We start from the raw sequence: 12,500 nt of genomic DNA, 5'->3' as shown, positions 1-12,500 counted from the left end.
CATTTCCGGCGCCGTAGTAGGCTGGATTGTAAAATGAAATAGCACATTGTTGACATAAGTGTTGAAAGAATTAAATAATAGTTGCATATATTAGAATTTCAGATGGACTAAATAGATCTTCTTTACGTTTAAATTTTTTATTATAATAGTTCATATTCCACACAACTAAGGGACGGAATTAGATAACAAACGCATTTCCTCATTAAATTATATTAATAAATACTACCTGACAATTTCTTCTATCCACCAATCTCTCTCTCTCTCTCTCTCTCTCTCTCTCTCTCTCTCTCTCTCTCTCTCTCTCTCTCTCTCTCTCTCTCTCTCTCTCTCTCTCTCTCTCTCTCTCTCTCTCTCTCTCTCTCTCTCTTTGAAATTCTAACTCTCTCTATGTCTATTATTTATTCTCCATCTCGTATCTCCCTTGACAGACTTATGACTGTCCAATAATCCCCATTTGCACGGTCATTTGATGTTGCATCCAACAATGATCTTCGATTCTTCATTGCGCATGACTAAGGTGACAAAATCGGTGAGTTCTATGCTATATTTGGAGTCCGAAATTCCACAGAGGGCGTTCACTCACTAAATATAGAAATGAAGATTCGAAATACGCTCGAATGCGCATCTTAAAACAGACAAAGACATTTATAATAGATAGAATGAAGTTGACGTCACTCTGGTCTTTGTTATTGTTTTTTGCCATCCGCGTGTATGAATAATTCTCACCTAACTGTATTATCCAGACTATAAACGTTCAAGATGACACATAGTTTTGTGTGTTGGTCCGTTATACTTCCGGGTGGCAAAGTTGTGAGCTTCTTAGCCAAGCGCATACAATCTATATCTACTCATGTATTTACAGTCAGAGAAATATTATGCAAATATATTACTATTCCTATTATTATTATCATTATCATGACGGTATTAAAGAGTTTATGCGTGCATGTGGGAGGTGCAAGCTATAAGTGTCACAAAACAAATAAACATCGTTCTTTGTTACCTGTTCTTGCATTCATTAACATGATGACAAATCGGTCCTTGCGTCCTTGTATTTTATGTGTTGTGTATTCGGGGGGGGGGGGGGAGAGAGAGAGAGAGAGAGAGAGAGAGAGAGAGAGAGAGAGAGAGAGAGAGAGAGCAGGAAAGGAAGAAACTAACAAACAAAGAAAGAAGACAACAAATGTGGCTCAGGAAATTTTTTAAAAAAATGAGAAACGGAAAGTGAAGTAAAGTGGTCATCATAAAACATAAACCTTTTAATTCCTCATTAGAGGAGACTGAAAAGTGAGTCATTTTAATATTTTAGTGAAAAGTGTGTCGCTAGCCAAAAATAGATATAGTTGGAACGAAATTGACGATACTTAAAGTTTTTTTAAAATTCCCTTTATTCATCCCCAAGGGAAAATGTGTCTTTAGGATCTATTCCAAGGGAAGACTGGAATAAACAAGGCATCACCCGCAGTGGAGCGCCTCAAAGTGAGCTAGGCGAGGTGACTTGTTCAAGGCCACACAACGAGGTGGTTAGTTGAACTCAGTACCTTTTAGGTACGAAGCAAAGACCGTATCGCTGAGCAAAGCTGGCCCCTGGCTTATTGTTATTCTTTTAAGCCAGACATTTTTTACACACAGTTTTGTGTGTTGCTACGTGATATCCGGTTGGCTGTTTCATTTTGTCTAAGCGCATAGCAGCAATACACCATAACTACCTGAAGCACTTGTCTGTCACTCGAAACAGGCAGACTAATAATTGGTTGTCATCTGCTTCATCCCGATATGAAACTGGTTTGAGATGGTGGGTCATTAAAATGTAAATGCATTGTTTATTCAACACAATGGTGGAAATATCATTAACCAGTTCTCTGGAAAGACATGTATTTAAAAATTTGGTTTAAAAAACTCGTCCTTCAAATATCGATCGATTTAAATGACCCTTATCTAGGAAAAAAATTTTAAAAACTCTAAGACCTGTCACTTTACGAAGTCTTCAAAGAAGTTCCAGGTTGGAGAGGTTTTTGCCAGGATGGGTTTCAATTAAAATCGATCGATATCTGAAGGACGAGTTTTCTGGCCAAATTTTTAAATACGTATTTTTTCCAAAGTACATCCGTTAACAGGTTTAAGCCTTTCATAAATGTATAACTTGACTTCATTTCTTTCCGTAACATCCACATTCCTATACAAGTGACGTTGATGGATGGCAGCAGATACACCCAAGACAATGGAAGACTGGCTTCTCAAAACTCGTCAAGTCGGTTTTTCCAAACAGAAATAATAATAAAGTGTTCTTATATAGCGTTAAATGCCGAAACCTCAAAGCGCTTTACAATATACTTATCAAACCATAAACACACTCAAACCGAGCCAAAGACACACACAACAGTCGCACACACTAACTATGCAAGTTTTACAAAATGAAATTGACATTCAACAAAATGGAATCAAAAAATATAACGAATATTTTACTCATCATTTTAAAAATAAAAATAAATGAATAAAAGTCCCTTTATTCGTCCCATAGGGGAAATTTGTCTCTAGGGTCTATTCCAAGGGAAGACTGGAATAACCCAGGCGTCAGCTGCAGTGCAGCACCGCAAGTTGAGCAAGGGCGAGGTGAGTTGCTCAAGACCACACAGCGCAGCGGCGGGTGATCGAACTCTGTATCTTTCGGGTACAAAGCAAAGACCGTACCGCTGAGCTACGCCGCCTCCCAATGAGTTAGATTTAGACTTACAGTCTTCCAAAAAACCCGTCAATCTAATACCATTATTGTGGCATAAACAGTGTATCCAAGAATCAAGAACGTGACGACAGAGTGATAAAGAACTGAACAAGTGTGTATGAAAGGTGTCAGACAAGCAAAAGCAAGCAAGAAAATTACAAGAAAAAAAGCAACCCAAAATATCAGTCTACCTCGACTAGGAATCGAACCTCAAACCTTCTGATTACCGGTCAGACATGTTACGATTACAGTTTTATTATTGTTAACACCTTTTGGACACTTTAGAAAGCTACAAATAACTGAATTTTTAATTCGAGGTCGTATGGAATCCCCCCCCCCCCCCTTCCACATTATAAAACCCAGAAAAACGTTGTATTTAACTTTGTATTGAATCGTGAGCCTTTTTTAAGCTTGATCTTTTATTTAGCGCGATATCGACTTAACGTGCTCAAAGCGCTATACAAAGGTTTGCTGACCAACAGCAACACGAAAAATGTAGAACGATTCATGACGTCTCGTGGGCGATATTACAATTTTTTCCGACAGAGACAACGCTGTTAACGACCAAGTACTCATTTTACACCTGAGAATGGTGAGTTGATGTGAGTGAAGAGTCGTTTCCAAGGACTGACTTATGCGTCGAGCGAGGCTCAAACTCAAGACCTTTCGATTGTGACAGGCCAGTTAGTCGAGGACTCTCTTCACATGCAAAGGGACCGCGATCCAGGGGAAGTCAATATATTTTTTTCTGATCCTCTTGTCCAACCAGCATTGGTAGGGTGGCTGGGCGTGTTAGATCTGTTGGAAAGTACTTTCCAAAGGGTAACAGGAATGCTATAGAACCATGGATAATTTCAGGCTCCATGGGCCTCATGGTTCTGAAGGACTACTTTTTAAAAAATCCTAAATCTCTTAAAATGGGAAATATGACGTTTTTGAAAATCACTCTATACTTTCAATAAAAGTGAGTGGAGCAGCACTTATGTTGATGATAACAAGAAATGAAGTGAGTAGGAAAGTGCCAGAAGACAATACCGCTTTTTTATGGAGTGGTGGATAGCTCTGACAGTAGTGCTACGCTCTCCCCTGCCAGGAGAAGTTGTCGTACCAGTAAGGTCGTGGGTTCGAGCCCCCATCGCCGTATTGTCTTTTGGCACTTTCCTACTCACTTCATTTCTTGTCTATAATTTCAAAGAAACGTTGAAATTGGAGAAACCTTCCCGTTTTAACCTTTCCCACAGTACTTTTACGATCTCATACTTCAGGCAGCCCTCAACATACTCTGTAGTTTCAAAGAAAAGTTGAAAATGGAGAAGCCTTTAGGTTATAACCTTTTTCTCAGTACTTTTACGGACCTAGGCTTCATTCATCCCTCAACGCACTCTATAATTTTTTAAAGATAATTTTAAAATGGAGATACTTTTCCATGTTAACGCTTTTCTCAGTGCTTTCATGATCCCAGACTTCAGGCAACCCACATTCTATAATTTCAAAGAAAAGTTGAAAATGGATACGCGTTTCCACGTTAACCCTCTCCTTACCAGCCATTTTCAGAATTTCCCCAAAAACGTCACAACCACCAAACACAAAAACAGACATTTCTTACTCAAACAGAAAAACAACAAGAACATTCTATACATAATGTTGTTCACCAATCCGGGCTCTAGCCTATTACAGAACGTCAAGTTTTTATAGCTATAGCAAAAAGAAATGAAATCTGGATGAGAAAAGTGACGGTTGCATCGTAACAAATGTGACGATTTTCCAATATGTGGTAAGAGAGGGTTAACCCATTCCTTAGTACTTTTACGGTCCCAGGCTTTAAGCAGTCTTCTACACATTCTATAATTTTACAAAGATTTAAATAATAACCATGTCATACAACACTAAATATGTTGTCTCTATATATCGGAATGTGACAGTGACGTATGGCTACATCAATTTTATTTCACACCATGTCATGTGGTTCTCTGTGTCAATCTATGAAGATCTACAAGCAATTAAATAAAGAGCACAATCTTTTGATGGGGAGACTGTACTCCATAAATGTTGACAAAGCAATTTTATCTTTGTTTATAAATCTTGCATTGTAAGTCTTTTCTGCTTCTGTGTAGTTACATGGGGTGGAAATTGTAAAAAATAATCTGAAGTAATAAAAATAAATAGAGTAATAAAGCATGCTGATCTAATCGAATGCTAGGAAATGATGAAACAATTTTGACGATTTTCACATAGATATTGCTATTAAGATTAACAAAATTTAAAGAGACGAGTGCAAACCTCTGTACAACAAAATCAAAATAAGGCATAGAAGTAACAGACATGAACACCAAAAGACAAAGATATTTTAATTAATTTTTACCATCAGCAAACTTTAGGATGATTTTTATTACATGACATTTGAAAGATACTATATTTGCTCTAAAATCTATTTATTTATGCATGTTTACATGGTGCTATATCTACATTATTTATTATCTATTTATACATTCAAATACCGTGCTTTACTTTTACTTTTTATCACCATGTGTTGCATGTGTGAAATCCTTCCCAATCTATTTTCAAAATACAATTTACATTACAAATTCATTATTACAACTGTATTCTACTTCTATGTCCGATTGTTATAGCATTGCTTGTAACTGCCGTATATTTTATGAACATTTAATTATATTTGATGTTTACTTTGTTTTTAATTAGATCTAGCTTCGTATTTTCATGAGTGTATAAATTTGTGCTAATATTATAAAGATAAATGATGTGTAACGTTATGATAATTTCCATTCAGGATCAATAAAGTATATTTTATCTTATCTTACCTCCTGAGATCACCAAAAACTAGAGTTGCCTAAATGAGCCAATAAGAAGGAGAGAAAGATAAAGTGAGTAAATGCGACCCATATATAATAAAGGAACAACACAAGACAAATGACATTTCGGCCTTTGGTCTTTTTCAAGTAAAAACGAAACGTCGTTTGTTTTGTGTTATTCCCTTATATCTGAGTCACATTTACTCAGTTTATCTTTCTCTCCATCTTATTTGAAAGTCTGATAACACAAATTACTGTACATATATTTGCAGGTCTGATAACCGAACGCAATAATGGACTTGGTTTACCATTCTTGCCATGGACACTGTTTGGTAACAGTATCGTAATAAATCTTTATTGTCTACAAAATGGAAAATCTTTAGTGGTTTACATTGCTCGAATATTAAAAGAAATTGTGTGGATCTTATAATTACATGATACTCATAACAAATTTCCTTCACAATACACACACTGACATCTTTACAATTTAATACAACAGGGAACATAATGCTTTAACTCTTTCCTTACCGATCCTTTTCAGTATTTTCCCAAAATGACAGGCTTACCCAGCAGAATAATTGTTTTGTTTTTTTAACTCAAGCAAGCTCTCTACAAAACAACTTTATGTTCTTATTAATTAAACAAAGATCATTCTTCAAAGTTTGTGATGTACAAATTAAATCTGAATAAGAAAAATGTATATGTTGTGTCGTACCAAATGTGACGATATTGTTGAAGGAGGTAAGGAGCGGGTTAATGAATTGAAATTGAGACTGATTCCAAATACTATATTTACGAAGTTGCTCGCTCGATATACTCCCTCCTCTTCCAATACAATTTAAAACTAGATTTAGAGTTGGTGTCAGAGTAGTCCCATGACAATCTGGATTATCAGACCTGCAAATTAAAACACGAGCTTTGAATCTACCCCTAATTTAGTCTTACGTGCGGCTATGTGGTCTTTTGGTAGACACTCGCTTTCGGATCGGAAGGTCCTGGGTTCGAGCTTCGCTCGGCGTATAGTTGAGTCCTTGGAAAAGACTCTTTACTCACATTCTCTCACCGAATTCAGGTGTAAAATGAGTACCACAGCCGTTAACAGCGTTGTCTCTGACGAAAAATTGTAATATCGCCAAACAGGCGTCTTGTCTCGTTCTACATGTCACGTGTTGCTGTTGATCAGGGGCGCTTTGTAAAGAGCTTTGAGCACATTTATTGGATATTGCGCTATATAAAAGCACCAGTTTTACGTACTATAGATAGAATGAAGTTGACGTCACTCGGGTCTTTACACTGTATTAACCAGACTACAAACGTTTAAGGTTACTCATAGTTTTGTGTGTTGGTTAGTTATACTTCCGGATGGCAATGTTATGAGCTTCTAAGCCAAGTGCATGCTATCTATAGGAAGCTGCACAACTGGGGTTTTAGAATACCAATTTGTGAGTTATTGTTGCCTATATTGTAGAGTTGTGGGGGACGATGTGGCCGAGTGGTTAAGGCATTGCACTGTGAACCGGAAGGTCCCGGGTTCGAGCCCCGCTTCAGGCACTTTCGTTTTTTTTCCTTGAGAAAGATTATTAACCCCCAAATTGCTCACTTGGACAATATGGGTGATTCCTGTTGACATCAGAATTCTTGTTTGATGAATTATCTATATTCCTTCGTGGAATGCCTAGGCGACGATGTCTTATGATGTCGTGGCGGGAAGGGCATAATTTTAAAAAAATATTTTATAGTTCGTAACCGCGGAGAGAGTTCTCCCAAGGTCGAGCTACCCCTAAGTCCGAAAATTCAATTAAGGTCAAAAACTATAATATTTGGACATGATATAAGAATAAAAAACTGGCAACAATGTTGACACTTTGAAATATACAAAAATCTACTTCTAATCTCGTCTTCCTAAAGATGGTATGAGCTTGGCTAAGAAACTCACAAGATTGCCATCCGGAAGTATAACGAACCAACACACAAAACTATGTGAAACCTTAAACGTTTATATAGTCTGGTTAATATAGTTTAGGGAGAATTATTCATAAACGCGGATGGCAAAAAACAATAACAAAGGACTAAGTGACGTAATCTTCATTCTATCTATAGGAAACTTATGAATTTGTATGTTATAAAGTACCGGCGTTTTTGTTTGTGTGTTTTTAAAAATCGATATTGTATATTTCCCTGACCTTGGAGATAATCCTCCCTCGGTCAGAAAATCCATAAAAGGCCGAAGACTATATTTTCAACTTTATATAAAATATAAATTATGTCACTCACTTATATATGGCCAAGACGTACGTTTCTGTAGCTTCCGTCCACCTTATTGTTGTGAGTGGTGTTGGCAATTGATACCGAGAGTGCTCAACTGTATGGAGCTTGGTATTAATTTATGAGTGATGGTGGGTACTCGTAGGTGCGAAAGTGCTCGATAATGATGGTTAGAGCTAATATAAAAAAAATAAATAAATATATATATATATATATATATATATATATATATATATATATATATATATATATATATATAATTAGCTTTTCATTGTACACCTGGTGTCTGATCTAGATTGTGTTTTATTATTTCATTTTCATGTTTCAGATTCAGGACTGATGTCCTAACTGATGGATCGCCCCGGAGACTCACTCACCATCCATTGTCAGATGTACGCATGTACACGATAATACGCACAACACGAAAGGTGTAACTGTAACGTTGGTGTTCGGTGTGCCCGGAAACAAGATGGCCGACAAGGAGGTTGCGACATTGCCTCCCCTTTGGAACATGACGGTAACATGAAAGGTCACATGACAAGTGTGACGGATCACATGACATGACGTGTTTTATTTCATTTATTGAGTGTTGCTGCTGCTGCTGCTGTTGTTGTCTACGTCACAAGACAGAGTGATGATGATGATAATCGGGCCATAAATAGGAGGAGGTTACCTAACACAACCCAATTGTTAGGAAATAATTATAATTGATGATGATAATGATGATGATTATGATGATGATGATGATGATGATGATGATGATGATGATGATGATGATGATGATGATGATGATGATGATGATGATGATAATAATAATAATAATAATAATAATAATAATAATATGATAATTTTGACCCCGACAACCACAATAACTCCAATAGAAATAATTAATGGAAATATAAAAGGAACAATCCAAACTATTTTAATTTCTCTTAAAATTGCTGCCTTACTCTGGAAAAACCCATCCTTCAAATAACGATCGATTTAAATAACCCTCATCTTGGCAAAAACTCTCAAAGCTGGGACTTCGCGACATTGTTCCGTACCTACAACCCATGTTAAAACGTTTGCCAACGGCCACAGGATGACTGGCAATTCTAAAAATTATAAAACTATTTTTTTTTACAGATTGCTATACGAGTAACTTGCAAACCTTTTTTTATAATAAGGGTAATTCTGTCACCCTTTGCCTCAAATGATGTTCTATAAAATATGTCAGGGTATAATGATCGATCATTTGATGTTCAGAATCGCCATCTGGCCACTCTGTTGCCAGATTCATTTGCGCGCACCTATAGACTTTATTTTCGGACCGCTTTTATCGCCGATGACTCAAAAGGTTCGTCTTGATCTATGATGATTTCCACAATGCAATAGTATAATGATTAAAATAGGCGAATGCCTGTTCGTAATAAATATCCTGCATTTTCCCGCAAACATACAATGAAAATAATCTTAAGCAGGTGTGAACTGAACGTGTTGATGTCCTGCTTACTATTTGGCATTATATCAACTATAACATCTCTCTACTGATTGCAGTTTGCCCCGTGCAACGTTCATCACGATTTGCCCAATAAATTAGTAACGAATGCCTCATAGACGTAAAAATCATCACCTTTTATTTAGTCTAATTGTGCTACTGTAACTGTAACTGTAACCACAACCACTCATTGTTGACTATTCGTGTATCTTTATGATATATGAATCCCCCATATGTCTCTTACACTGTATAATGTGTCCTATAATTTGCTTAATATTGTCAGCATGTGCCAAGTATTTCCACCGTAACGTGTCATCAACAAATAAATAATATACTATTCTGTCATCTATAAAATATTTTTTGAAAATTTTGGTTTTTAATCAGCTCTTGTACGGGAAAATATTGTTTAGTCCGAGGGTCTGACATTGAAGCAGTATTTTTTTAAGTGTTAGAAAGATATTTTCAAAGTTGATACATTGTCCACACTTAATTCTCATTTTTAGAAAGCGACATTTCTGTTGATCTGTTGGTGCCCGTTTTACAGTGTTTGGACATTTGTCATTATTTGGTTGGAGAACCGAATTCACCAAACATCTTTTGAAAGAATATATATTTTATTCGGAAACTTTCAGAATTTGACATAGACAAAACGTTATGCACCCTTTTTTATAGATCCGTTTTGGAGACCGTTATTACTTTTTGTATTACAGTATGGTGTGGAAATGCCAGTATTTGCGACATTAAGAAAATTAATCGGATAATTGATAAAGTCAGGAGTTATATTCACCCAATTTCCAATGTGGAAGAACTGTTCAAGAGATTTTGTCTAAGTAAAATGGAGAAAGTTATGAAGGATGGCGATCACCCCCTTCACAAATTATGTTCTCCATGAGGACCGTCGCCTTATATCTATAAAAACAAAGACAACACGTCACCGTAATTCATTTTTGCCACATGGTGTTCGAATCTTTAACGGGCAACTATGATTAAATACGATCTTTTAAATATACCCACACAAGTTCGGACTAAAGGCCAGAGGTATGGCCTATCTCAATTTATCAAATTAATATATAAAGTGTTGCTATTGTTTCTTGGTTGTATATTTTTACATTTTTGTGCATTTGTATATATATATATATATATATATATATATATATATATATATATATATATATATATATATATATATATATATATTACATTGTCGCCATATATTCTCAACTTTGTGTTTATACATTTTCATGCATACCACGACTCTAAACGAATTTCCATTTTTAAAAATCTTATCTTATCTTTACCCGTAATTCTCTGAAACGTTTATTATTAATGTCTTTCTATCCGTTACGAAAATGACCTTTTGACATAAAATAATTACCAAAGGTATCCTCTATGAAATTACGGAAGTGAAAATAATTTTATCAGCCTTGAGTTGTGACAATATCGTTGACATGACAAGACTGCAATATTACACCAAGATGTAAATTCTATCCACAGACTACATCTGTCCTGTGCAAAGTCCATCACCGTTTTCCCAATAAATTATCAAGGAATCTCTCATAGACGTGAAAAACACCTTATCTTTAGTCAAATTGGTGGATGTAAATGTTTGAGGTTGACTGTACCTGTAAATAACCACAACCACTCATTGTTGACTATTCGTGTATCTTTATGATATATGAATTCACCATCTGGCGCCTACACTGGATAATGTGCCCTATGCTATGTATGTGGTCTAGTCGTATGACACTCGCCTTCGGATCGCAAGGTCCTGGATTCGAGCCTCGCTCGGCGCATAGTTGAGTCCTTGGAAAAGGCTCTTTACTCACATTCTCTCACCGTAATCAGGTGTAAAATGAGTACTTGGCCTTCAACAACGTTGTACCTGTCTCAAAAAATTGTAATATCGCCCAACAGGCGTCATGTCTCGTCATACATGTTAAGTGTTGCTGTTGGTCAGGGACCCCTTGTAAAGCGCTTTGAGCACGTTCAGTGGATATTGCTCTCTATAAAAAAGCTCAATCGTTGACTTTTCGTGTATTTTTATGATATATTATTCATTCCCCCATCTGACTCCTACACTGATGTCGTCCATCATTTACGTAACTCTTTGATTGCTGAGGTTGTTTTACCATTTCCGTCACATAATGGCTGACACTTGATTGAGGCAGCGTGAGAATGAGAATGACAAGCTAAGATAAAGCGACATTCGAATTTGGTGCAAAATTTCATTTCAAATAACCCCCTAGGGTCAATTTAATGTTCTGATGAAAGAAATGACACCATTGGTTCAATTTAAAGTACTTTTGTAGAAAGTAGGATTGAATTACATTATTGTTTTTGCCTTTCGAGACCGGCCGCACTGTGCGGCCATTGGCCAATAGAACATGCCCTGCTATGGTTGCACAGTGCGGCCAATGGAGCTAAAGTTTAATATTTGCAGCAACTGCCAAAAAGTCTTCACCGTGACGTGTCAACAAGTAAAGACTTTGATATTCTGTCATCTAAGAAACAATCTATGGAAGGATTCGATACCTCGAGGGATAAATAACAGAAAACAATTATATTTAATGCCGAGGTTCTGGCGTCACATGTGTAGCTTTTTTAATGTGTTGGAAAGAGGTGGACAAAGATGATTTTTTAAAACGTGAGCGGCTATGTGGTCTTGTGGTATGACATTCGCTTTCGGATCTGAAGGTCCTGGGTTCAAGTCTCGCTCGGCGCATAGATGAGTCCTTGGAAATGACTCTTTACTCACATCCTCTTACCGTACTCAGGTGTAAAATGAATACCTGGCCGTTTACAGTGTTGACTCTGTCCTAAAAAAATTGTAATATCGCCTAACAGCAGGTATCATGTCACGTCCTACATGTTAAGTGTTGCTGTTGGTCAGGATCCCTTGTAAAGCGCCCTTGAGCACGTTCAGTGGATATTGCGCTATATAAAAGCTCTTTTTTATATATGGCGCAATATCTGAAAATATCGTTGATATGACAAGACTGTAATGCCCATTTCACCAAAAGGTATCATCCCTCGACAGACTGCACCTTATCATGTATATACACTCATCTCCATTCCACAAATAAATTACACAACGAATGTCTCATAGCGTGAAAACAACACCTTATATTTAGTAGAATGGTGCGTGTAAAATGTTTATCCTGTCAAGTGTCGCACTCTGGAAAAATAACACGTATTTAAAGATTTGGCCAGAAAAATTGTCTTTGAA

Source organism: Berghia stephanieae, chromosome 11, assembly GCF_034508935.2.
Source record: "Berghia stephanieae isolate SIO BIC M18660-M18661 chromosome 11, UCSD_Bste_1.3, whole genome shotgun sequence".
In the NCBI taxonomy this organism is placed as follows: domain Eukaryota; kingdom Metazoa; phylum Mollusca; class Gastropoda; order Nudibranchia; family Aeolidiidae; genus Berghia; species Berghia stephanieae.
This window is presented reverse-complemented; position numbering follows the sequence as displayed.